Here is a 25,023-nt window from a genome sequence, read left to right as displayed (position 1 = left end):
GGCCTAGATGCCCTCCAATTTTTTGGTCACTTAAAAAGGGCACTAGTAATTTTAATTCGAGTTACAATGATCCCTCTTGCAACATTTTAGGACCACTGGGTCGATACGATCACCCCTGGGAAAAAGAAAAGAAAAAAACAAAACAAACAAATAAACACGCACCCGCAATCGGTCTTCTGGCAAATATTGCGAATATCCACTTTTTGTAGATAAGAGTTTGAAACTTCTAAAGTAGGGTTTTCTGAAACGCTGAGTTTGATGGTATAATTTTTGTTAAGATTCTATGACATTTAGGGGGTGTTTCCCCCCATTTTCTAAAATAAGGCAAATTTTCTCAGGCTCGTAACTTTTGATGGGTAGAACTAAACTTGACGAAACTTATATATTTAAAATCAGCATCAAAGTACAATTCTTTTGATATAACAATTGGTATTAAAATTTCATTTTTTAGAGTTTCGGTTACTATTGAGCCGGGTCGCTCCTTACTACAGATCGTTTCCACGAACTGTTTGATTCTCAACAGTTGTGCAAAATACCTTCACTAAATCTTTAAGATGGCCACACTATCCTTTCTTCCGCTATAATAATAATAATAAAAAAAACAATAACAGTAAACAATAAAGTTTAACATATACTACTACTTATAACTCTCCACTTCAGAGCAAAATATCTTCACTAAGCTATTAGGATGTTCATATTATCCTGTTTTTCACTGCCAAAAATTTATTAATACTAATAAGAACAGTAAACATGAAAGTTTATAATAAACAAAACGATTATCAACACATTTCTTGTGATTTTTAAGGGATCATGTTGCAATACTTCAATTATGCGTTGGAAAATCACAGCTTATAGTATCCCTCTATAGTGCAAAATCATTTCACCTAATCTGTAAGTCACATTAACCTGTGTCACAGGAAAAAAAAGAACAATTACTAGAAACGTCTTTTTCTCGCAGTCAAGAAAACAACCGAATAGGTAGTATTTTGTCGCTGAGATTAAAAACCCTTTAAAAGCGAATTGGTGGCCTTGAATCGTATTTGTGATATAGCAGACGAGCCAGTCTGAAGATTTAACCCCCAAATCTCTCCAAAATTAAGAAAAAAACACTTCTAAATTTTTTTCAGAATGTCTATTTAAACACCATTTATAGCTTTAGTGCGACCCATATTGCTCCAAAAAATGATTTGTACCCTCTCATAATAAAATTCTAATTACATAAATGTGAAGCAAAATTTCTTTGTGTTGCAATTATTAATCTAAGAAACATCCGTTCAAGCCATGTCTGACTACAAAAATGAAAAAATTGAGAGGGATAAGGTGAGTATATCGTTTCCCCTTTCAAATCAGATAAGAATACTACGCGTGCAGTATTTGGAAAAACTCAAGCTATTTATTTAAATGTTTCCTTATTTTACTTTTTCTGGCATTCTAAAACATATTATCTTGCTTTCTAATCCGATGAAGGGTTCTTTCTGGAGTAAATAGGATTGGATGAAGTTAATAGGTCATGCTTTTATTTCAAGTTGTTTAGATTTAAGGCTCCTTTTCGTATCCTGTTTGTATCAACCATCTCAGCTATTCGTTTCATTCTATTCAAATGGAAATGGGAAAAAAATCTTAACGGCTAATTCAAACTTTTCCCTTAACAAGATTTATTTGCCCATTCGTTAAAGCTTATTGTGGCCCTGACAGGTTTTTCTTTTCAGCAGCTGAAATATCCCGCGTTTATGGAACTTTAAAAAAATGAAACACATTTTTCACATCCAAAATGGATGAAAAGATTAAAGATGTTTGTATAACTTAGGTTAAGAAATTAAGTTATAGTCCATGTTACTTTTTTTCTGCATTTAAAGAAAACAGGAAATTTTTGGGCTCACGGAACTACTTTTCTTAACAAATCAGCTATTCTACGTAATACATGTAACATAGATGACCTAAAAATTGGATTTAGAAGGAGGGGAAGGGTCATTTGAAAAAAAAGCTCTCTTCCTTAGATGCCATTCACTTGTAAAAGTCTTGAGGTTATAATTCTATCTTAATTTTCGTTCCAACTGTTGCATTGTGTTAGAATTGATAGAGTGCCTATCTTTAACGTACAATATTTACTCTGATTAGTTGAAAATATGACACAGTTCTAGGTCTTGAAATTTAAGGAAAAGTTTTATTATATGTTTTTATTTATAAAAGGTGTTTCGGAAAGCTCTCTTGAATAAACTTTTTTAAAAGTCTTTTTAAATTGAAAATAATGATCTAGTAATTACCAATAATTCTTAGGAAAACCCTTAAAAGAAAAAAATTGTTAATTTCCCCTTTCTAGATTTGGAAAATACTTCTGTTGGTACTTCCAACAAAAAAAAATTAAAAAATGATAATAATTATAATAAAAAATACCCCGCAGAGATTTTGAAAAATACCATTTTCTATCTTTATTTTAAAAATAAAAATTGCCCCATTCCCTATACTTTTGCGATTTGTCGCGCCTGTATTAATCACCATAGGAAACTTCCCATTTGGTTTTCCAGCCCAGTCTGTTGAGTATTAAGTAGAGTGGAACTGGAACTTTAGTTTGAATTGGTTAAGTGGAAACTTACAAAACCAGATGTATCATTAAAAAATAACGAAATATTTAAAATGAAATTTTTAATGGAAAGACCTCCAAATACAGCTATGTAGTTTTCGGTACTAGAGGGTACCTAAATAAAAAAAAAGATGGATGAAAACTCCGCAAAAATTACGCTAAAAACACATGGCAACAAACAGCAAAAGAAGATTCCTTTGAAGGTGTAGTTGTGTTTTGGAATCAACAGATTACTGATGTTTGAATTCTTACAAAAAAATATCTTCAAACTTAAGCGACTATTTTTGCTTATTTGTTTGCCCGCTGCAATGTGGCGACACTGTAAAAAATGTCATGCTATCTTAAAAGCTTCATGATCTTGAAATAGCCTAAATAAAAACCTTGAAAAATCAGTTGTTTTTGGGTATGAACAGACCCAAGATTGATCCATGCAGCAATTTTTTTTAATTCTTATGTCTTTGGAACTTTGAACATTGATAAGCTTTGGTTAATTTCTAAATGATCTTAGTATCCTTAGTTCAAAACGTGAAAAACGGTAAAACGACATAAAAATTACTTATAATGACTCTGATATATGAAAACTGACAGTACAATCAGTGATGTAATTTTCTATGGGGCAGGGGGTCCCACCCCAGTTCGCCCCCAGCTTAAATTTAGTGTCTTCGAAAATTTTGTCAAAACTAAGTTAAACCTACATAACTCAAGTATCCACAGAAAAAGATCAGTTTTCTTGAGAATGCCTTTACCTTTATGGTATTATATGGCTCATTTTCACTTGATTTGGGAAAATCGGCTCCAAAATTACCCCCCCCCCCCTAGGATTCAAACGACATTAAGCCCTTCATAACAAATACTTTAGCAAAAGTCTGATAATACATACAAAACACATTTTACATTTTTGTATGGCTTTTCTTTATGACAGAATTTGCTTTTACAGATGGAATATTTAAGAAAGCTTAGAAAAATGATACACGTTTTCCACATCAGAATGGGAGTAAAGAATGAAGGTGATCAATCTTGATAAAATTAATTAGTCAATAGAGACTGAAGTGTTCCTGTTGAAACCAAAATCTGAGCTAGACACCGATGTGGAAACCAATCAAGAAAGAAACTTTGGCTGATTGAAAACCATGGCAGAAAAAAAATCACTGGGAAATTCATCAACGGTTCCTAAGTAACAACACTTTGCTAATGATAAATGAGATAAACAATTGTAAAAATAATTGTGAAAAACTCAACAGGTGGCAGAATGTTAATGAACTTGTGTGAAGAAATTCAAATAATAAAATACTTGTCGCTCAGTTGAAAGGCGAAAACTTTATAATCACGTCGGAGACCGTAAAAAAAACGGGAAATGTTTCAGCTAGAAAATGTGTCAACCGAGGTGACAAATTTGACGTTTTATCAAATGGCAATTAATGGCCAAGTAGATTTATTTGATGGCTATCCTAGCCTACTAATAGATACCGCTGTGATTTTCTGCATCGTATTCATAACCATTGGCGTGCCAGGAAACTTGATAACGATTATAGCTTTGCTACGTCATTCCAAGGTAAGATTTCATGATTGTCTGCAAAAAGTAAATAAAATAATGAACAAAACAAGCTTATGTTTATTTTGTGTATTTGTAAGTTAGCAAAAAGTAACAAAAAGACAATTTTAGATTTGTTAATAAAAAGGAATGCAAAGAATATAATACAAGGGTTCTTATACCCAGGCATATACCAGGATTTTTGTGTGTGTGTCGGGGGGAGGAGGAGGGTCAACAACAAAAATAATTTGATGATTTCAATTAGAAGCAACCAGAAATTTTGGATTTTGGGAGGGGTCCAAGCCGCGAGGCCCTTCGTATCTGCTTCCAACTCAGATTGTACTTTAAAGATTGAAGTAAAGATATCAACAGAATATGAGTAGCTTAAAAATTATTTGGACACGGAAAGAAAATGAATCAGATGTGCAAAGAACAGTGCAGCGGAATTAGTACTTTATTAAAGATGTTCATAATATTTTTTAACCCTTGGGAATTTACTTATTATTTATTTATTTTTACTTATTTATTTTTATTATTTATTCATTTATTTATTATTTATTTATTATTGTTTATTTATTTTTACTTACTAATTTATTTTTTAACCCTTGTGTACTTTATTAAAGATGTTCATAATATTTTTTAACCCTTGCGAATTTTTGAATAAAATTGGAGTGTTTTTCTTCAAACGGCAGTTTTTTGAATAAAAAGACATTAAGCCTTTTTAATATAAGAGCTCGCACGGGGAGTAAAAATCGAGAATAAATGAAAAAAAAAAAGATGAAAAAACCAAACTTTCAAAACACGTGAAAGGCATACCTAAGGAATTGATAAATGAATTAAGATATGGCGGTCAACTTTAGACTAAAACTAACCAAAGATGCCGAGTATTTAAGCTACTTAACTTTTTTATCAGCATTTTTGGCTAAACAAACAGAAGCAATTATCATTGCTGAAACAAAAGGTCCGTTGAATTGGAATAAGAAGATTTTTTAAAGCACTAAAAAACCTTAGCATGGCTAACTAGGGGTACAAATGGGGGCAGTCATTTCATATACGAAATAATTTCTGTTTATTTTAAATTTTAATGCTACTCCTTATTTTCAGTTGGAAAGTTTGTCTTTTCAATATTAATTGTATAATAAGGAGGAAATTACATTGGTTTCTAGCCATTCATGACAAAGCAGAGCTTCCTAAGCAGAGGCGTCATTTGGGCCAAATCTTGGGGTGTGCATGAACTCCATTTTGGCCCCCCCCCCAACTTTCGTGTAAGAAAAAATGCGAGTTTTGGCAGCACATCGATCGAATATTCTAAGTAAAAACGCATTTTCAGCACCCGTGTGTTGCATGGAAATGTACTGTAACCGAATGTAGAACTCAGCCACACTGACCTCTAATATTAATTATAACGTCAAAGATGATAATCAACGAGGTTAAGTGATTAAACTGAAAGTGGAAAATTCAATCCGACTACAGGCTGGCCCTCCTAATCATCTAGGGAATGGGCATTTGACAGAACTTGAGACTTTTATTATGTATCTAACCTAATTTCAAAGTTTACAATGATTAATAGCAAATAGCGTAATTACCCGAAGGGTTGTCAGGTAATTGCGCTCTTTGGGTAATAGGCGTGCAGTAATTCCAAATCAATTGGACAGAATGGATTATATTGGATATAATGGATTATTATGGCCGGCAAAGGGCCCTTTGTGGTGGAAGCTTGGGCCCCCTGACAAATCTGGGGTGGGCATAAGCCCACCCCTGATCCCCCCCCAAATGGCGCCTCTGCTCCTAAGAACATTTTTGGTATAACGACTGATCCTTTTTATTGTTGAATTTCCCGATAAACCGTTGTGGCAAGCACCCCATTTGTGTTTGTAACCAAGTTTTATGCCCCTTGAATGATGAAATGAATTGAATGAATGAATATTAATGAATTTATGCAAGACCATATCACAGATCCTATTATTTCTGTTTAGGCTCTCTGAGGTGTTCTTTGTTTCATGCAGTTAAGGGTTGGAAACTATACAGTGAACACTATTCCACATATAGATATATTTCGGCCTGCGTTTTATTAGAAAGCGATAGGAACCTTAGGCGCAAAATAAAGTTATTTACGCTGTATATTTACTCTGTGATGGATCAAAGAGCAATAATTATTTATATATGTATTGACTGGATCTTTTTTTACCGCGTTTGATTTTATCCGTTTTAGCTTTTGATTGGTTGTATCTCAGATTAATTTTTTTCTTAGCACTGAAGTCGCCCATATTCTTGTGAAACTTAATAGTTTAAACTGATAGATTTTTCTTTTTGAAAAGCTATTTTATTTGCTAACGTTTTGATAAATGTAAACATATTTCATAGAGTAGTTACTAGCTGTTTTACATTTTTTATGGTAAAAAAAACTCCTTCTTCCTCTGCATCATCTTAAATATCATCATCAGAATAATCCACTTATTGGAATTTGTGGAAAGATCTCTTAGCGGTGGCTGCTGGGTTGTGCAAATTTTAAATAAAAAAGAAGATTAATTGAAATGAACGTAAAGATATATATTGGGGGGAACTACAACCCCCATGTTATTTACTCTTTGCATTTTGTTTTAACTTTTCACATTTCTGTTTACTTTCATGTGAAAAAAACAACTACTTTCTTAATATAAACTGTATTACTGTGTCATGTAATATTCCCTCCTCCAAGACATGACGAGGGCTACCTACCTTTTGGATACCTAACTCTCCGCACTATTCTTTTCCATGACGTCTACTACCCCAAACTCCTCCTAATAGCAATACATATAACTGTTTATTTTGAATAGACTACTTATACTTACGTTTTGGGACAAATGTGTCACCGCTTGGCAGTTTGGCTTTTGAAACTAGAACATTATATAATTAGCATTTGAAGGTTCAAAATTGGTTTGCAATCTTAGAATGTTTTCGAACGTGCCAGCATTGTTGTTTTTGTGAAAAATGGCAGAAATTGACATTCGGCTCCGATGCGATGTTTTTTGTTAATAAAAAAGGGTACTAGAAGATCATACCTACGTTCTAATGAGCTCTGTTCGTTATTACGTACTGTCTTCCCTGGTGAAAATAAATCAATAAATATAAACAAGCATGCATCAATGACTCTCCTTACCTCAGAAAATATAAAATTTCGTATTTTTGCTAACAGGGACTTGAAATATTCCAGCTCCAAAAATTGTAGAGAGGTAAATGTCTGTTCAACTGCTATCAAATTTTGAGATTTGATAATCGGTAAAATTCTAGTTGGGTGACTTCTCGCTATCTCAGAAAGAGGTTAGGTTAGGAAAATGAAACTTTCAGGGATGGGTCTACAGGCTAAAGTATATTCCGGGAAGGTATTTTAAAGTACCCAACTCCTCTCCTTCTCCCTCTAGAGAGCCCTGAAATCTGCCTACATTTTACCTTAATTTTCATTTACCAGTGGCTCTTTCTCTGCCTTTAGTTCTGAAAATGCAATTCCTGTTATTTTTGAGTAGAATTCTGAGCCATATCAATGTTTTTTTTTCAAAATTTAGGAAATGTATTTGCATATCTTTAATACCTTATAAATTGTGATTGAGCAAAGTTGTGAAGCTGAAAATAATTTTGTTGTACTTTATTAAAGCAGAAGATCTATTTTGCAAGGTTTCACTTTTATAACACACATATTATTGAAGGTCATTAAAGGTAAGGGCCCTCTAAAGGGTGAAGGAGTGGAGAAAGATACTTCAAAATACCTTCCCGGGACATACTTTAGCCTGTAGACACATCCCTGAAAGTTTTATTTTCCTAACCTAACCCCTTTCTGAGATAGTAAGAAGTCAATCCAATAGAACTTTACCTGATAATCTTTCATAAGGACGGTACCCTTTTTTAATAGGGGTCCTTCCCGTTTTCATAAAACTACACAAATATATGTACACTAATGGCTTTTTTGGGGTGATTCTGGAATTAATCAGTTTGAGACAATTCAAATTAGCGTTAAATGCATGTTTTCTTTTTTACCTTTATTAACATCCGAATTCCATTTAGACAACAAGGACCACTTTTTACTTAAGTTCAGTGTCATGAACGGTTGGCTTATATTTTGGAATGTACTCAATTCACTGGGCGATAATTGGACCATTGCCAATAATTGTAACACTATTGGAAAACTGTAGTTTTTTGCGTCGTTAAAGCTAAAGTAAAATTGTTACGGATAAACAATGAGCCAAAGATAAAAAGAATTTGCTTCCAATTAATTGAAGACAGCTGACCAACTGATAACGTGGCGTGTATGATAAACTACTCACCTATTTTAATTAAATTACATATTTCATAACTAAAATACTAAGCAGAAGCTTAAAATGGATCTAGAGTAGCCATATTTAGGTAATCAAATAAATGAACTAACAATGTGAACATTAGAATGTTCTATCACTTTAAACCTGGCTTGTTTTCAAAAAGCAGTTCAAAACCCAAACCGTTGCTTACGGAACATTTCTGACAATGAAATAGTAGAGCGCCCGTGTAAGCAACGGGGGCGTCCTCAGGCGGTTGTTCCGGAATAAATTTAAAAATAGAAATAGATCATTAATATGAAGAGATATCGGTCTTGAAGATGTCAACTGGCAAAACAGTGATAACTATCCATAGTGACAGTGTTTCAGACAACCAGTTAAAATTTTGTGCTATGATTCTTTGGAAATCGCTACAAAACTTTCTGTTGAATCACTACCGGCTCATCAACGGCTTAGTATCATTTGCTACTTTGTATTTACTTAGCATATATGCATACATTGAAATAAACTGGAATTATTCAAGCAAATTATTGTAGAGTAAAATCATTCTAAAAGCTTAGTTTTGTACCTAAGGTTTGTTTATTGGTTTTTTAAATCTTATTTTATTACCTGAAACTAGTTATAGTTCGGAATAAGGTGCATCTTAGCTGTTTCGATATTGCAATATTACTTCGCTGAATGTGATCATTTTCAAACTAATATTATCGATAAAAAGAAAAATGCTGCACCATCTAAAAGCTTTAATACTTCTATATTTTTGAGTTTCCAGAACTTTAAACAAATATTTATAGGTGAAGCATCACTTCACCTTAGAAGTATCACTTACTGTATCATCGCTTACGGTGACATGGCTTACGGTGAAGCATCTCTCACTGTTATAAGACTTACCTTTTTCTCAGTGATCCTGAGTAAGATTAATTTAAAAAAAAATCCACCAAACAAGTATTTCAAACAAAAGTAAAGAACCCCATTAAGCCAAAAATGGGCAGAAATAAAGTCGAATAATCTTCCAAGCGCAAAAATACCAAGAATCATAATCAATAAATAAATAAAACCCAAAACAAACAGAAATTGCAATAAATAGCCGATTCAAACTCAAAACAAGCTGAAATTAGCACGAGTAGGGCTGTTAACCCCCATGCCTCCTCAACACCAGAACATAATTCTCCTGAAATTGACCTGAAAAATAAAACTTAATATCATTCCAAAAAGATTATATCTATGCTCTTTGACAGCCTGGATACAGTTAAACTCCTTTCATTTATTTGAATTGTGAGAGCAGAATTAGTAATTCTAGTAGCCCCAAAAGTTTAAACTTAATACCCGCAGTCGTTCTCGATAAATTGCTGAGGTGTCTTATTGGTAACAATAACCGCAATGCCTTTTGATTTAGTTTTAAAGCATAATGGACCAATTGCATAAATTTTTTGTGGGGAGGGGGTGACACGCCCAAAATCCCTAAAGACACAGTTGCTAGACCATTCTACTATGCTGAACAAAACAGCTGTCTCAAAATTTTGAATGTATGTGTTTGGAAAATGAGCGGGATTGAGAAAAGGGTTTCTTGCCCTCCAATCTTTTTCTCCTCTGAAAAAGGGCACCAGAACTTCTAATCGAATTAGCTCCTTTAAAAGTTTCAATGACATTTCTAGCTATTATATAGTGGTACTGCGCATGATATTACTTATATGCCCTGTCGAAAACCTGCATGCATACAGTTTTTCGTTTAATTGAAAATCCTCCTAAACGTTCCCTAAAAGTTTTACATTAATACACTTATTGTTACTACTTGCAATAACTGCAGTGGTAATATTAAAAGTATACTGCCTTCTGGCTAGTTCAAAACCCCCTACTACTTATCCTTGAAGGTCTAACTTAATAATACAAGTTGTTTTTCGGGTATTTCTTTGTAAACTTTTCGAAAGTCCACATGCACATTGTTTGTTTTGATTTAGTTCAACATCCGCCTAAATATTCCTTAAAAGCTTCACCTTAATATCCATAGCTTGCACAGAAGTGATAGCTGCAGCAGCATTAGTAGCAGTATGTACATAGCACCTTTGGATTCTTCAACATTCTCTTCAACACACGCTGAAAGTTTCAGCTTAATACCATCAACCGTTGCTAAAGCATTTCTGATGCGTCCACTCGACAGCCTGTGTGGGCATAGTGTGTTTTTCGAATTAATTCCATACAGTTTCTATGTATCACAAACTTTTCGCCTTAATATCCCTAGTTTTCATAGTAATAGTAGTAGCAGTAGCAGTAGAATTAAATGTAGTCACCTAAGCTTTAGCGGCAGTAGTAGCAATAAAAGTAATAATAATAGTGACAGCGTTAGTAGTATGATTAGAAGCAGCAGCATTAGAATGCAAATATTTTGTTTTTTGGTTGGTTCAACATTCCTCACATCAAGCCCTGTTAGTTTCAGTTTTCACACACCAAACAGTTCCGAAGATATAGCTGTTACACCCTTTTGACAGCCTGCATACAGAGGGTGTGCTGTAATTCAATTCCCCTTCCCCTCGAAATTTCTTGAAAATTTCACCTTCATACCCTTAGGCATAGTTGCAATAGTAGTCACAGTAGTAGTATTAATGTTACTAGCAATAGACTTGAATAGCAGTAGTACTACTAGCGGCAGTAGTATTAGCATATTGTCTTGGGTCAGTAAAACACCCCTCTCATCAACTCCTGGAAGTCTCAGCTTAATATAGTTATCTATTGCTATGACATTGTAGATATGTCTTTTTGATAGCATGTATGTTCATATTGTTTTTGACATTTTCATCTCAATGCAATCACGCAATCACGCTGAACCTTGCAATCACGCTGAAGATAATGGCTATCTCGAAATTTTTGTTGGATGTTTTAGGGGAAATGGCGGACATAGGAGGGGGGTTAGCTGCCCTTCATTGACTTTCGACTATTACAAAGGGCACTGACCCTTTCAATTTCAAATCGAAGTTTCTACGACAATAAATGGTCATCTCAAAATTTAAATCACATGCATTTCGGAAAAAACACGAGGTGGGGGGGTACCAGCTCTTCAATTTCTCTGGATCTCAAAAAGAGAACTAGAACTTCTGATTAAAAAAAATATGCCCCTCCAAAAGTTATAAGATCACCCATTCTTTATATACCTTATATACCTCCAGGACATAACTTACAACCCTTGCCCTGAGGGCTGTGGGGGTTTGTCATTCTGAAATACACCATTTCCAGTCTTTTCAATCACGTTGAACTAAATGGCTATCTCAAAATTTTTATTGGATGTGTTTGGGGAAATGGTGGGCATAGGAGGAGTGTTAGTTACCCTCCAATCAATTTCAACTATTAAAAATGGCACTGACTCTTTCAGTTTCCAATCAAATGAACTGTTTTCAAAGTTTCTTTGACAACAAATGGCCATCTTAAAATTTCTATTAGATGAATTTCGAGAAAATACGAGGTTTTGTGTGTGTGGGGGGGTACCCACCCTCTGGTCACTTTGAATCTCAAAAAGAGTACTAAAACTTGTCATTACCAATCCAAAGATGCCTATATATACCCTTTCTATATATGCATTAAAAGCCCCTAGTGCATAAATTACAACCCTTACCTTGAGAGCTCGGGGGGAGGGGGGTTCATCCTCAAAGACATAATTTTTAATCACTATTGACTATTAAAAAGGGCAATAGCTCTTTCAGTTTCCAATCGAATGAGCTCTTTTCAGAGTTTCTAGACGAGAAATGGCCATCTCAAAATTTTATTAGATGCATTACGGGAAAATACGAGGTGTGTGTGTGTGGGGGGGGGTATATACCCTCTGATCACTTTGAATCTTAAAAAGGTCACTAGAACTTCTTATTACCAATCCAATGATGCCCCTCCAAAGTTTATACGATCGTCTTTTCTATATATACCTTATATGCCACCAGCGCATAACTTACAATCCTTGCCCTGAGGGCTGTCAGGGGGGGGGGTTGTCATCCTCAAAGACAGAATTTCCAATCACTTTCAACTATCAAAAAGGGCACTAACCCTTTCAATTTCCAATCGAATGAGCTCTTTTCAAAGTTTCTAGACAACAAAAGGCTATCTCAAAATTTCTATCAGATGCATTACGGGAAAATGCAAGGTGTGGGGGGGGGTATCCACCCTCTGATCACTCTGAATCTTAAAAAAAAACACTGAAACATCTGATTTTTCATTAAATGAGCCCATTTCGAAGGTTTTGCGATCACCCTTTCTTTTTATACCTCATATCCTCCCAGGGCATAACTTATAACCCTTGCCCTGAGGGCTGTGAAGGGGAGGGGTTGTCATACTCAAAAACATAATTTCCGGACCTTTCAATTACGTTGAACAAAATGGTTATCTCAAAGTTTTGATTGGATGTGTTTGGGGAAAATATGGGCCTGGGAGGGGGCTTAGTTGCCCTTCAGTCACTTTTGACTATTAAATAGAGGACTAGCCCTTTCAATTTTCAATCTAATGAGCACTTTTGAAGTTTCTATGACAACAAATGGCCATCTCAGAATTTCTATCAGATGCATTTTGGGACAATGGAAGGCATGTGTGTGTGTGTGGGGGGGGGGGGGGTATCCACCCTTCGGTCACTCTGAATCTCAGAAATGACACTAAAACTCGTAATTCGCCCCCTCCGAAGTTTATACGATCACCCTTTTTATATAAGCCTTAAATTCCCCCAGAGCATAACTTACAACCCTTGCCCTAAGGGCTGTCGGAGGGGGGGGGGGTTGTCATCCTCAAAGCCATAATTTCTAGATTTTTAAACTACGTTGAACGAAATGGCTATCTTAAAACTTTTATTGAATGTGTCTTGGAAATAATTGGTGTGGGAGGGGGGTTAGTTGCCCTCCAATCACTTTTGACTATTGAAAAGAGCACTACGAGTTTCAATTTCCAATCGAATGATCCCGTTTCAAAGTTTCTACGGCAACTCCTTTGATACGAAGTGCCCTCGTCAAAAAAAAAAAAAAAAAAAAAAAAAAACATTGTGCCCACGCAACTCTTTACTTTGGCAGCGCTATTGCGCTGCCTATGATTTCTGTTCATTTTAGGTTTTTTTTTATTGATCAATAATAATTGCTGGTCTTTTTGTGTTTGGATTGTTTTAGTAAAATATTTCTACTGACCTTAAATTTGATATGGCTATTTAATTTTCTTTAAAAAGATTCTTTTCCAAAAATTTATTTAGTTACTTTTTGAAACAGTCAACTTATTTCCGTAATTAAATTACACGATGAAGTTTCATAAACAGTTTCTTCCTTTTAAACATTCTTTTCAATTGTATAGAAAATATATTAACAAATGATTGATTGATTTGGCAATTGCTGCGGGAAACCGAATGTACTGCTTCAAAAGTTACGATTTTACGTTTTAGAAATTTTATTTTGGTATCAATTCCCCATTATTTTATTGAAATGCAATGGAAAAATATTGTCTAAAAGCGTCCTTTTAAAATAGTAAAATACCAAATTGAAAGTATCTAATGTATTTATCATAGGCAGCGCAATAGCGCTGCCTAAGTAAAGAGTGATGTAGGTACAATGTATTATTTATTTATTTAATTATTGTTATTTTTTTATTTTAGACCAGGGCACTTCGTTGTCGTAAAAAAGTTGTCGTAAAAACTTCGAAAAGGGCTCATTCGATTGGAAATATAAAAAAGGGCTAGTCCCCTTTTTTAATAGTCGAAAGCGATTGGAGGGCAACTAAGCACCCTTTAACGCCCACCATTTACACAAACAAATCCAATCAAAATCTTGAGATACCGATTTTGTTCAACGTCATTGAAAGGTCCGGAAATTAAGTATTTGAGGAGCACAACCCCCAGAGCCCTCAGGGCGAGGGTTGTATGGTATGCCCTGTTGACATATAGGTATATATAGAAAGGATGATCTTAAAAACTTCGATGAGGCTATTGGATTGGTAATCAAAAGTTCTAGTGCCTTTTTTTAAGATTCAGAGTCATCAGAGGGTGGAAAACCCTTTCCCAAACCTTGTATTTTCTCAAAATGCATCTAATAGAAATTTTGAGATGACCATTTATTGTCGCAGAAACCTCAAAAAGAGCTCATTCGACTGGAAAATGAATGGGCTGGTTCACTTTTAAATAGTCTAAAGTGATGGGAGGATAAATAACCCCCATCCACGCCCACCATTTCCCAAAACAGCCAATCAAATTTTAAGATAGCAATTTGGTTCAACGTAAGTGAAAGGTCCAGAAACTCTTTCTTTGAGGATGACACACCCCACAGCCCTCAGGGCAAGGATTAAAGTTTATGCCCTGGGGGCATGTAAGGTTTATATAAAAAGGGTGATCGTATAAACTTCGGAGGGGGCTCATTGGATTTGTAATCAGAAGTTCTAGTGCCCTTTTTAAGATTCAGAGGTAATGGAAGGGTCGATATCTCCCCCCCCCCACAAAAAAAAACCCTGGGATTTCAGGGTCATTTGTTTTTGTCTTTTTGTTGTTGTTTTTTTTTTAGTAAAGCGTAAATCTTGGTTTGCCTTTGAGAAGGCATGGATTTTATCAGCCCTACTCTTTTTAACTTTTTCCCATTTGAGTTTGACTTGGCTTTTTATTGTAATTTCTGTTCATTTTGGGTATTATTTATTTAGTGATAGTGATTTGTTGTAGTTTTACGCTTGGAAGCTTATTTGACTTTATTTTTGCTCATTTTTGTCTTAATGGAGCTCATTACTTTTTTAATAAAAATTTGTTTTGTGGAGAAACTTTTTTAAAATTAATTCTGAACAATGATTTCATCTTGTCGGTAAATTTGATTAGTATTCAATTTTCTTTTTTGTAACAACTGATAAACAAACTGTTTAAAAAATATACTAATTCGACATAGCACAAAAGTATAAATGACTCTTTAGCAAGGATGTTTCTGGGATTTTTGATCGGGGGTTGAGGTTTCACGATAAAAACTTTAAAAGACGCATTGAAAAATTTTATATATTCATTTTTATTGTTTTTTTCAGGAGTCAGACAGAAGTTTCAAGAAGGGGGGGGGGGAGATTTCAAACCTCGTAAGCCACCCTAGATACAGCATTGCTCTCTAGTCTCTATAAGTTTTTAGCCCCCCTTCCCGTTGTTAGTATTATTTTTTTATTATTAAAATCGACTAATTACTTTTAAGTTCGATTCAATAATTTAATTCAATTTCTACTTGTTTTAGATATTTATATCAGTATTCGATTTTCTTTGAAAAATAATTCTTTTTTATTTTTATTTTTTTTAATTAGTTTTAGAAAAAAAACAAGGCTGGATATATTCGTCTTCCCAAGTTTCCTTAAGCATATGAGCCAAGTATTTAAAAGCCGAAAAATGCTTTCATTTCCTTTTGAAAATAAAAATGGATATTAGAAAACTGCTAGAAAAGCCCACCTGTTGCCAGTTTTATGCATTACTTTCACGAGAGGGATTGAGGAAAAGAAAAGAAAATCGGTTAGATAGCTTGGGGAAGCTAATCGCAGGATAGGCAGGCTTTAGCACCGGACATTAGAGTTAATTGTTTTTTGTGGAGTGATGGATCAATGGGAAGGATTAGCATAAGAGAAAATACACTATATTTATCTGTACTCCATACAAAGCTCAATATCTGTTATATATGTTGCAGGTTACGATGCTATTTGATTAAATTGTAGTTAAGGCCGTATCCAGGGGGGTACCATGTTTAGCCCCCACCACAGAAAAATCTTGTTCAGCTTGTAAAAACGTAATAAAATGCATATAAACAATTTTGATGCACTTTCTAAGTTATTTTCTCAATAACTAACCCTCCCCCCAACCCAAAAAATGAATCCCACCAAAAAAACTAATGATTTTTTTTCGGAAATAACTGCCAATTATGTGTATTGTAGGTTCTCTAATTTCACCGCCGCAAAAAATACTAAGATGGCCTTAAAACCTTGGCAACAGCGTCCTCAACAACATTTCAACGTTTCTTGGTGGCAGTATAAACAATATTGCAATGCCTAAAGAACAGACAGAAAAACATATATTTGATTTTATATATACATGATTGTCCTATGTAAAGTCTATAGAGATTTTATACAACCGAAGAAAATTAAAAGAATTTTTGTTTTACAGTTAATATAATTTTCAAAAATCTTGCTATCATTATTGTAGTTTTTCTGCCACAATGCTGCAAATGTTTTGAACGTCCCTTAAGAAAATATACTTTTCATTACATATTTTTCTACATATTTTTTTTACATATTTTTACATATATTTTTTACATATTTTTTTTTCATATTTTATTACAAATTTTTTGCATCTTGGACATTTTAGGAGAACTAATCACTAAATATGTATTATTATTATTCTTAGACTACAAGGTTGAAAGAAATCACTACATCTGTATTATTATTCTTCTTAGACTAAAATGTTAAAAGAAAACATTCTCCAAATTCAGGGGATTCAATGCTTGATGCTAGCTGTGTCCTCCCCCCCCACAAAATTTACCCCGTGCTAATTATCCTCTTCCTAGAAATTTCCTCTTGGAAATTTCATCCCGTGGAAAATCTACTTCTCCTTCGGAAAATTTCCTTCTGGAAAAATACCTCCCGAAGAAATTTCCCTCTGAAAAATTCTCCATATATACAAACTTGAGAAGCCAGAAGGAAAGTTCATCTAATAGAAACAAAGAAGAAAAGAAGGAATTTGGAGAGGCTCTACTGAAATTCCCAAAATATAAGCAAAATATATGGTGTAGGCTAGAATATCTTACAGTATTTATTTATATTTTTATTTACTTAATTCTCTTTTTCCTCTTTTTGGGGAGAGAGGGGTGAGCTATCAAAGCAGGGTAAGATAAAAGTTAAAGAAAAAATTTTAAAATATGAGGCTAGTAGCAACTATCGAAGGGCTGTCCTATGATGGGAGACCAGTTTTTTTTACCGACTAGCTGAAAACATCGTGGGTGGAAGGCGTCCTCCCTGCACACTCCATACGTGATGCCCCTACCGACAACTATACTAGTTCAACCCTTGCAATCGGGAATACGTCAACTAAGTGTGTATCAGAAGGCTTTCCTGTCTGAAGTTATCTTAAGGGGCATTTTTGTTTTTGTTCTTTTAATTTCCCCTGGACATGGTCTAGTACCGAAAACTATAATACAAAATACATGTCTACCATTTGCGATGTGCACTCTTTTAAAATACACTCTTTGAGGAATTTTTCCCCTCTCTCTTCCCCTACAAAATGCCCTTCGCCCCTCTTTCATAATAGCTCATGAGAACTTACACATCACCGTTTTTAGATTTTATGGGATAAGAAGCAAATCAATTTAGTTCAATGAAGTTTAATGTAAATATCTGAAACATTTTTCTGCAATAAGAAAGGAGGTATAAATCTGCAGTACCCTTATTCGGGCTTAGTGTAGATGAATGAATGTGAGCGACTAATTCCTACCCACCCATATTTCTTCTTATATTTAACTGAAGATTCATGGAGGTTAAGACAGTTTTGTCACTGGAATGCACTCTTTTAGGCACTCGACACCCACTTCCGCCTACATAATGACCCACAGTCTTTCTTTCATAATAATTGGTGCACAAAAGTTACTTTTAAATTGAAGGGCTATCACAAAATTGTTAATCTATTGCAACTAGGTCCTCTATGGGACAAAATCATAGTTGTGTGCCACAAAATAGCAGAAAACGCCACTTTTCAAGGGCCGAATATTTTTTGTGACTTTGAAAAGGTACTAGAAATCTTAACTTCCGCATGAATAAGCCCTCTCCTGATTTTTAGGACCATAAATGGAATATAGTCATCCCTTGGAGAGAAACAACAACAAATAGATACGGATCCATGACCTTTCTTCTGGGGAAAGTTACAAATTCCCATATTTTTATAAATAGTAGCTTGAAATCCCCATAGTAGGGTTCCATAATATGTTGAATCTAATGGTGCTATTTTCATTACGATCACTTGACATTTTTGGGGTGTTTCCTCCATTTTTGGAAAATCAGACAAATTTTCTCAGGTTTGTAGCGTTCGATTCGTAAAACTAACCTTAACGAACTTTGTCTGTTCCGAATCAGCATAGAAGCTATTTTTGATGTATTAATTGTTTTCAAAATTCTTTTATTTGAAGTTTTGGCTACTATTGGCCCAAGCAGCTCCTTAATTGTAATCAAATCAGTGACCAATTCAGGCTCATCTTGGCGGGGTGGGGAAGTAAAACTCTAATTTTGAAAACTTCTTTTTTTGCCAATTTCGACGCTCCTTGCCCCTACAGTGTTCCAGTGCCCTGCCACAAAAGGGCTCATTCTAACGGAGATTAAAAGCTCTAGTGCCCCTTTTAAGTGTCCAAAAAATTGGAGACCCCCTCCCGCGCTCTTTTTTCCCCAAAGTCACTATCAAAATTTTGATATAACCATTTTGTTCAGCACAGTCAAAAAACCTAATAACTATGTCTTTGGCGACGACTTAACCCCCCCCCCCCCCATTAGTCCCCGGGGAAGGGGGTGCAAGTCGAAAACTTTGACCATTATTTACATATGGAAATGGTTATTGGGGAGTGTACAGACGTTCTCAGGGGGATTTTATCTGGTTGATGGGAGGAGGTTCGAGGGTAGGGGGCTATGTGAGATTGTCATTCCATGGAGAATTTATCCCAGGGGAAGAGAAATGCCAATGAGGGGGTGCTGGATTTTTTAATATTCTTACAAAAAAAATGAATAAATAAATATGAAAAAGTTTTTTCAACTGGATGTAAGGAGCAGCATTAAAACTTAATACGAACAGAAATTATTACATATATGAGGAGGTTCATCTCCTCCTAAATACCTCGCTCTTTACGCTAAAGCATTTTTGTAATTTCGACTGTTTATTCTACGACCTTTGTGATCCAGGGGTAATTCTTAAAGAATTGGGATAAAATCTAAGCTTTAGCATAAAGAGCGAGGTATTGACCAGGGGGTGAATCCTCTCATATACATAATAAAAATATACGAAAATGGAAGCTCGTTACGGAAGTTAATTCGTAAGCTACGTATATTTATTACCAATAATAACGTTCGTAGAAAAATTAAAATTCGCAGTTGCCTTTTTAAGTAACAAAAAAATTGGAGGTCAAATAGGCCTCCTATCCACCCCTTTTTCAAACAGTTCGTGGTAACGAACTGTAGTAAGGAGCGACCCGGCTCAATAGTAACCGAAGCTCAAAAAATAGAATTTTGATACCAATAGTTACATCAAAAGAATTGGACTTTAATGCTGATTTTAAATATACAAGTTTCATCAAGATCAGTTATACCCATCAAAAGTTACGAGCCTGAGAAAATTTGCCTCGTTTTAGAAAATAGGAGGAAACACCCCCCTAAAAGTCATACAATCTTAACGAAAATCACACCATCAGATTCAGCATATCCAAGAACTTTATTGTAGAAGTTTCAAGCTCCTATCTACAAAAACTTGGAATTTCATATTTTTTGCCAGAAGACAGATCACGGATGCGTGTTTATTTGTTTGTTTGTTTTGTTTTTTTTTTGTTTTGTTTTTTCCCAGGGGTGATCGTATCGACTGAGTGATCCTAGAATCTTGCAAGAGGGCTCATTCTAACGGAAATTAAAAGTTCTAGTGCACTTTTCAAGTGACCAAAAAATTGGATGGCACCTAGGCCCCCTCCCACACTCATTGGTTCCCCAAAGTAAACAGATCAAAATTCTGAGACGGCCATTTTATTCACCATAGTCGAAACACCTAATAACTATGTCTTTAGGGACGACTTACTCCCCCGCAGTCCCCGTGGGAGGGGCTGCAAGTTGAAAACTTTGACCTGTGTTTACATATAGTAATGGTTACTGGGAAGTGGACAGACGTTTTCAGGGGGATTTTTTTGTTTTAGGGGGGAGAGTTGAGGGGGGGGGGTTAGATGGGAGGATATTTCCATGGAGAGACTTCTCATGGAGGAAGAGAATTTCAATGAAGGGGGCGCAGGATTTTCTAGCTTTATTTGAAAAAACAATGAAAAAATAAATATGAAAAGTTTTTTCTACTGAAAGTAAGGAGCAGCATTAAAACTTAAAACGAACAAAAATTATTACGCTTATGAGGGGTTTACCTCCTCGTTATACCTCACTCTTTACGCTAAAGTATTTTTAGCAATTTCAACTATTTATTCTACGGCCTTTGTGATCCAGAGGTCATTCTTAAGGAATTGGGAAACAATCTAAGCTTTAGTGTAAAGAGCTAGGTATCGACGAGGGTTGAACCCTCTCATATACGCAATAAAAACATACGAATATAGAAGTTCGTTACGTAAGTTAATTCGTAAGTTATGTATATTTTTTACCAATGCAAACGTTTGTAAAAAATTAAAAGTTCTAGTTGCTTTTTTAAGTAATCAAAAACTTGGAGGGCAACTAGGCCTCCTCCTTTGCTTCTTTTTTCTCAAAATCTTCCGATTAATTGCAATTAATTAATATGCAAATTTCGTTTTAATTATTTATGTGCGGAGAGCCAAGATCAAAACATGCATTAATTCAAAAACGTCTAGAAATTAAATAAAAAAAAAAACAAGTTTTTGTCACGGGAAGTAAAGAGCGACATTAAAACTTAAAACGAACAGAAATTACTCCGTATATGAAAGGGGCTTTTCCTCCTCAACGCCCCGCTCTTTACGCTACAGTTTCTTACTGTTTTAAAAAGTAGAGTTAAGAGAAAGGGTCAAACTTTAACGTAAATAGCGAGGCGTTGAGGAGGAAAAGCCCCTTTCATATACAGAGTAATTTCTGTTCGTTTTAAGTTTTAATGTCGCTCCTTACTTTCCGTTACAAAAACTTTTTTTTTCTCTAGATCGTCCAATCAGAGCTATGAGAAAGCCATTTAGGGACAAAAAATTTATATGCAAATTTCGTTTGAATTATTCATGTTCGGAGACCTGTATTAATTCAAAAACGTTCAGAAATTAAATATAAAAAAACAAGTTTTTTCAACTGAAAGTAAGGAGCGACACTAAAACTTAAAATGAGCAGAAATTATTCCGTATATGAAAGGGGCTGTTCCCCCCTAAACGACCCGCTCTTTACGCTAAAGTTTTTTTTTTATTGTTTTAAAAAGTAGAGTTGTGAGAAAGGGTCAAGTTTAGGAGGGAACAGCTCCTTTCATATACGGAGTAATTTCTGTTCGTGTTACTTTTTAATGTTGCTCCTTACTTTCAGTTGAAAAATTAGTTTTTTTTATTTAATTTAAAACTTAAAACGGAACTGTAAGTATATTGTGGTTAAAAAAATGTCACTATTCCTCAAAGTAGGGCTTTGTCCCGTTTTTTTCTTTTTTTTTCTTTTTTTTTTGAGAATCTAGGTTTTCCGAGAGATGTACTTAGCAAAGTATTTTATCCAGAGTAAGGGAATTAGATGTTTATATGTGGGTTCGCACTATCATGCTAAATCATTTTGTATGAACGTTTAATATGGATTTTTTTGTTTTCATTATATTGGACGTTAACTGGCCGCTTTTAGAGGTTTGCAAAGCTTCTTTTGGTCAATAATGCAACTAGTTGAAAAAAAAATCTATTTTTTGACATTTCAAGATGGAGACATATTACCTACCAATGACACATTTTCGGATGCTCAGAGACACATTCATTCGACACATTCATTGACCAAAAAGCTGACAACCCAGCGTCAGATACGTCTGTGTGATGCAAATTTCTATTTCAGTTTGTGTGTCCCTCCTGCCAGAAAAAAAATCAAGAAACTAAACATAGGGTTGAGTACCAGAATATAAATACACTAGCATTCCATAAAGGCAAATACTGACTAAGGAAATGATCGCCTTGTTTTTCGTACCGTATTCTATATCTTATTTCACTTTCTTATATTCTCGAGTTCAAACAATTTGATTTGAGATATATAGTTATTGTAAAGCAATGTATCTTAGTTCATTTTGATTTTGTGTTAGTTTTTATGTTGTTGCGAACGATCTACATGCGGTTTATGAGTTTCAGTACCGAATATTAGGTGTTTGGATATGTTTTTTTAGTTTATAGTTGGCTTTTTTTCTGCAAAATACTCTTTTTGAGAGTTTGATTTCATAGTGTTATACTTGGTTGTGTATTTTTTCTTCCTTTGTAGGAGGAGCTTAAATATCTTAGTTTAACTTTAGGCATTTATAATAAATAAGCTTTACAGATTTTCTATTGTGGTGTTTGAATTCCCCCTCCCTTTGTCTTTTTTCCTCTTTCTTTTGTACCAGGAGCTTAAATATCTTTTTTTTTACTTTAACCACACCCTGCAACTAGTATTTCTATAATTAACCTCAGCTTTACGGATCTCCTGCTTGACTGTTTTAATTGCCTTCTACCTTCATTTTTTCCTTTTCCTTTGCGGAAGGAGCTTAAAAACCTTATTTTAACTTTAGGCACACCATGCAACTGGTATTTATAATAAACCTAAGCTTTACAAATTTTCCATTGTGGTGTTTAAATTTCCCCTTCCTTTGTCTTTTTTCCTCTTTCTTTTATACCAGGAGCTTAAATATCTTTTTTTTTTACTTTAACCACACCCTGCAACTGGTATTTCTATAATTAACCTCAGCTTTACGGATCTCCTGCTTGACTGTTTTAATTGGCTTCTACCTTCATTTTTTCCTTTTCCTTTGCGGAAGGAGCTTAAAAACCTTATTTTAACTTTAGGCACACCATGCAACTGGTATTTTCATAATAAACCTAAGCTTTACAGATTTTCTATTGTGGTGTTTGAATTTCCCCTTCCTTTGTCTTTTTTCCTCTTTCATTAATACCAGGAGCTTAAATATCTTTTTTTTACTTTAACCACACTTTGCAACTGGTATTTTTATAATTAACCTCAGCTTTACGGATCTCCTGCTTGACTGTTTTAATTGCCTTCTACCTTCCTTTTTTCCTCTTTCTTTGCGGAAGGAGCTTAAAAATCTTATTTTAACTTTAGGCACACCATGCAACTGGTATTTTCATAATAAACCTAAGCTTTACAGATTTTCTATTGTGGTGTTTGAATTTCCCCTTCCTTTGTCTTTTTTCCTCTTTCATTAATACCAGGAGCTTAAATATCTTTTTTTTACTTTAACCACACTTTGCAACTGGTATTTTTATAATTAACCTCAGCTTTACGGATCTCCTGCTTGACTGTTTTAATTGCCTTCTACCTTCCTTTTTTCCTCTTTCTTTGCGGAAGGAGCTTAAAAATCTTATTTTAACTTTAGGCACACCATGCAACTGGTATTTTCATAATAAACCTAAGCTTTACAGATTTTCTATTGTGGTGTTTGAATTTCCCCTTCCTTTGTCTTTTTTCCTCTTTCATTAATACCAGGAGCTTAAATATCTTTTTTTTACTTTAACCACACTTTGCAACTGGTATTTTTATAATTAACCTCAGCTTTACGGATCTCCTGCTTGACTGTTTTAATTGCCTTCTACCTTCATTTTTTCCTTTTCCTTTGCGGAAGGAGCTTAAAAATCTTATTTTAACTTTAGGCACACCATGCAACTGGTATTTTCATAATAAACCTAAGCTTTACAGATTTTCTATTGTGGTGTTTGAATTTCCCCTTCCTTTGTCTTTTTTCCTCTTTCATTAATACCAGGAGCTTAAATATCTTTTTTTTACTTTAACCACACTTTGCAACTGGTATTTTTATAATTAACCTCAGCTTTACGGATCTCCTGCTTGACTGTTTTAATTGCCTTCTACCTTCCTTTTTTCCTCTTTCTTTGCGGAAGGAGCTTAAAAATCTTATTTTAACTTTAGGCACACCATGCAACTGGTATTTTCATAATAAACCTAAGCTTTACAGATTTTCTATTGTGGTGTTTGAATTTCCCCTTCCTTTGTCTTTTTTCCTCTTTCATTAATACCAGGAGCTTAAATATCTTTTTTTTACTTTAACCACACTTTGCAACTGGTATTTTTATAATTAACCTCAGCTTTACGGATCTCCTGCTTGACTGTTTTAATTGCCTTCTACCTTCCTTTTTTCCTCTTTCTTTGCGGAAGGAGCTTAAAAATCTTATTTTAACTTTAGGCACACCATGCAACTGGTATTTTCATAATAAACCTAAGCTTTACAGATTTTCTATTGTGGTGTTTGAATTTCCCCTTCCTTTGTCTTTTTTCCTCTTTCATTAATACCAGGAGCTTAAATATCTTTTTTTTACTTTAACCACACTTTGCAACTGGTATTTTTATAATTAACCTCAGCTTTACGGATCTCCTGCTTGACTGTTTTAATTGCCTTCTACCTTCCTTTTTTCCTCTTTCTTTGCGGAAGGAGCTTAAAAATCTTATTTTAACTTTAGGCACACCATGCAACTGGTATTTTCATAATAAACCTAAGCTTTACAGATTTTCTATTGTGGTGTTTGAATTTCCCCTTCCTTTGTCTTTTTTCCTCTTTCATTAATACCAGGAGCTTAAATATCTTTTTTTTACTTTAACCACACTTTGCAACTGGTATTTTTATAATTAACCTCAGCTTTACGGATCTCCTGCTTGACTGTTTTAATTGCCTTCTACCTTCCTTTTTTCCTCTTTCTTTGCGGAAGGAGCTTATTTATTTTATCTTAATTTTAACTTTAGCATATTTTTACATATTTTAACCTTATTTTAACTTTAGG

The 25,023-nt window shown here is 34.5% G+C and overlaps 1 protein-coding gene across 1 annotated transcript in view; it reads left to right on the top strand.

The window, feature by feature from the left end:
* Positions 1-3,997: 3,997 nt before the first annotated feature.
* The window catches only part of LOC136028939 (G-protein coupled receptor moody-like), a 131,066-nt gene continuing 110,040 nt past the window's right edge, over positions 3,998-25,023 (top strand). Inside the window, exon 1 of the mRNA XM_065706921.1 lies at positions 3,998-4,133. The gene's annotated coding sequence lies outside the window, so the exon portion shown is untranslated. The remainder of the gene's footprint in view (positions 4,134-25,023) is intronic.

Source organism: Artemia franciscana, chromosome 7 (assembly GCF_032884065.1).
Source record: "Artemia franciscana chromosome 7, ASM3288406v1, whole genome shotgun sequence".
NCBI classification, from domain to species: domain Eukaryota; kingdom Metazoa; phylum Arthropoda; class Branchiopoda; order Anostraca; family Artemiidae; genus Artemia; species Artemia franciscana.
The sequence above is the reverse complement of the archived record's forward strand: the minus strand, read 5'-3'. Positions and strand labels throughout refer to the sequence as shown.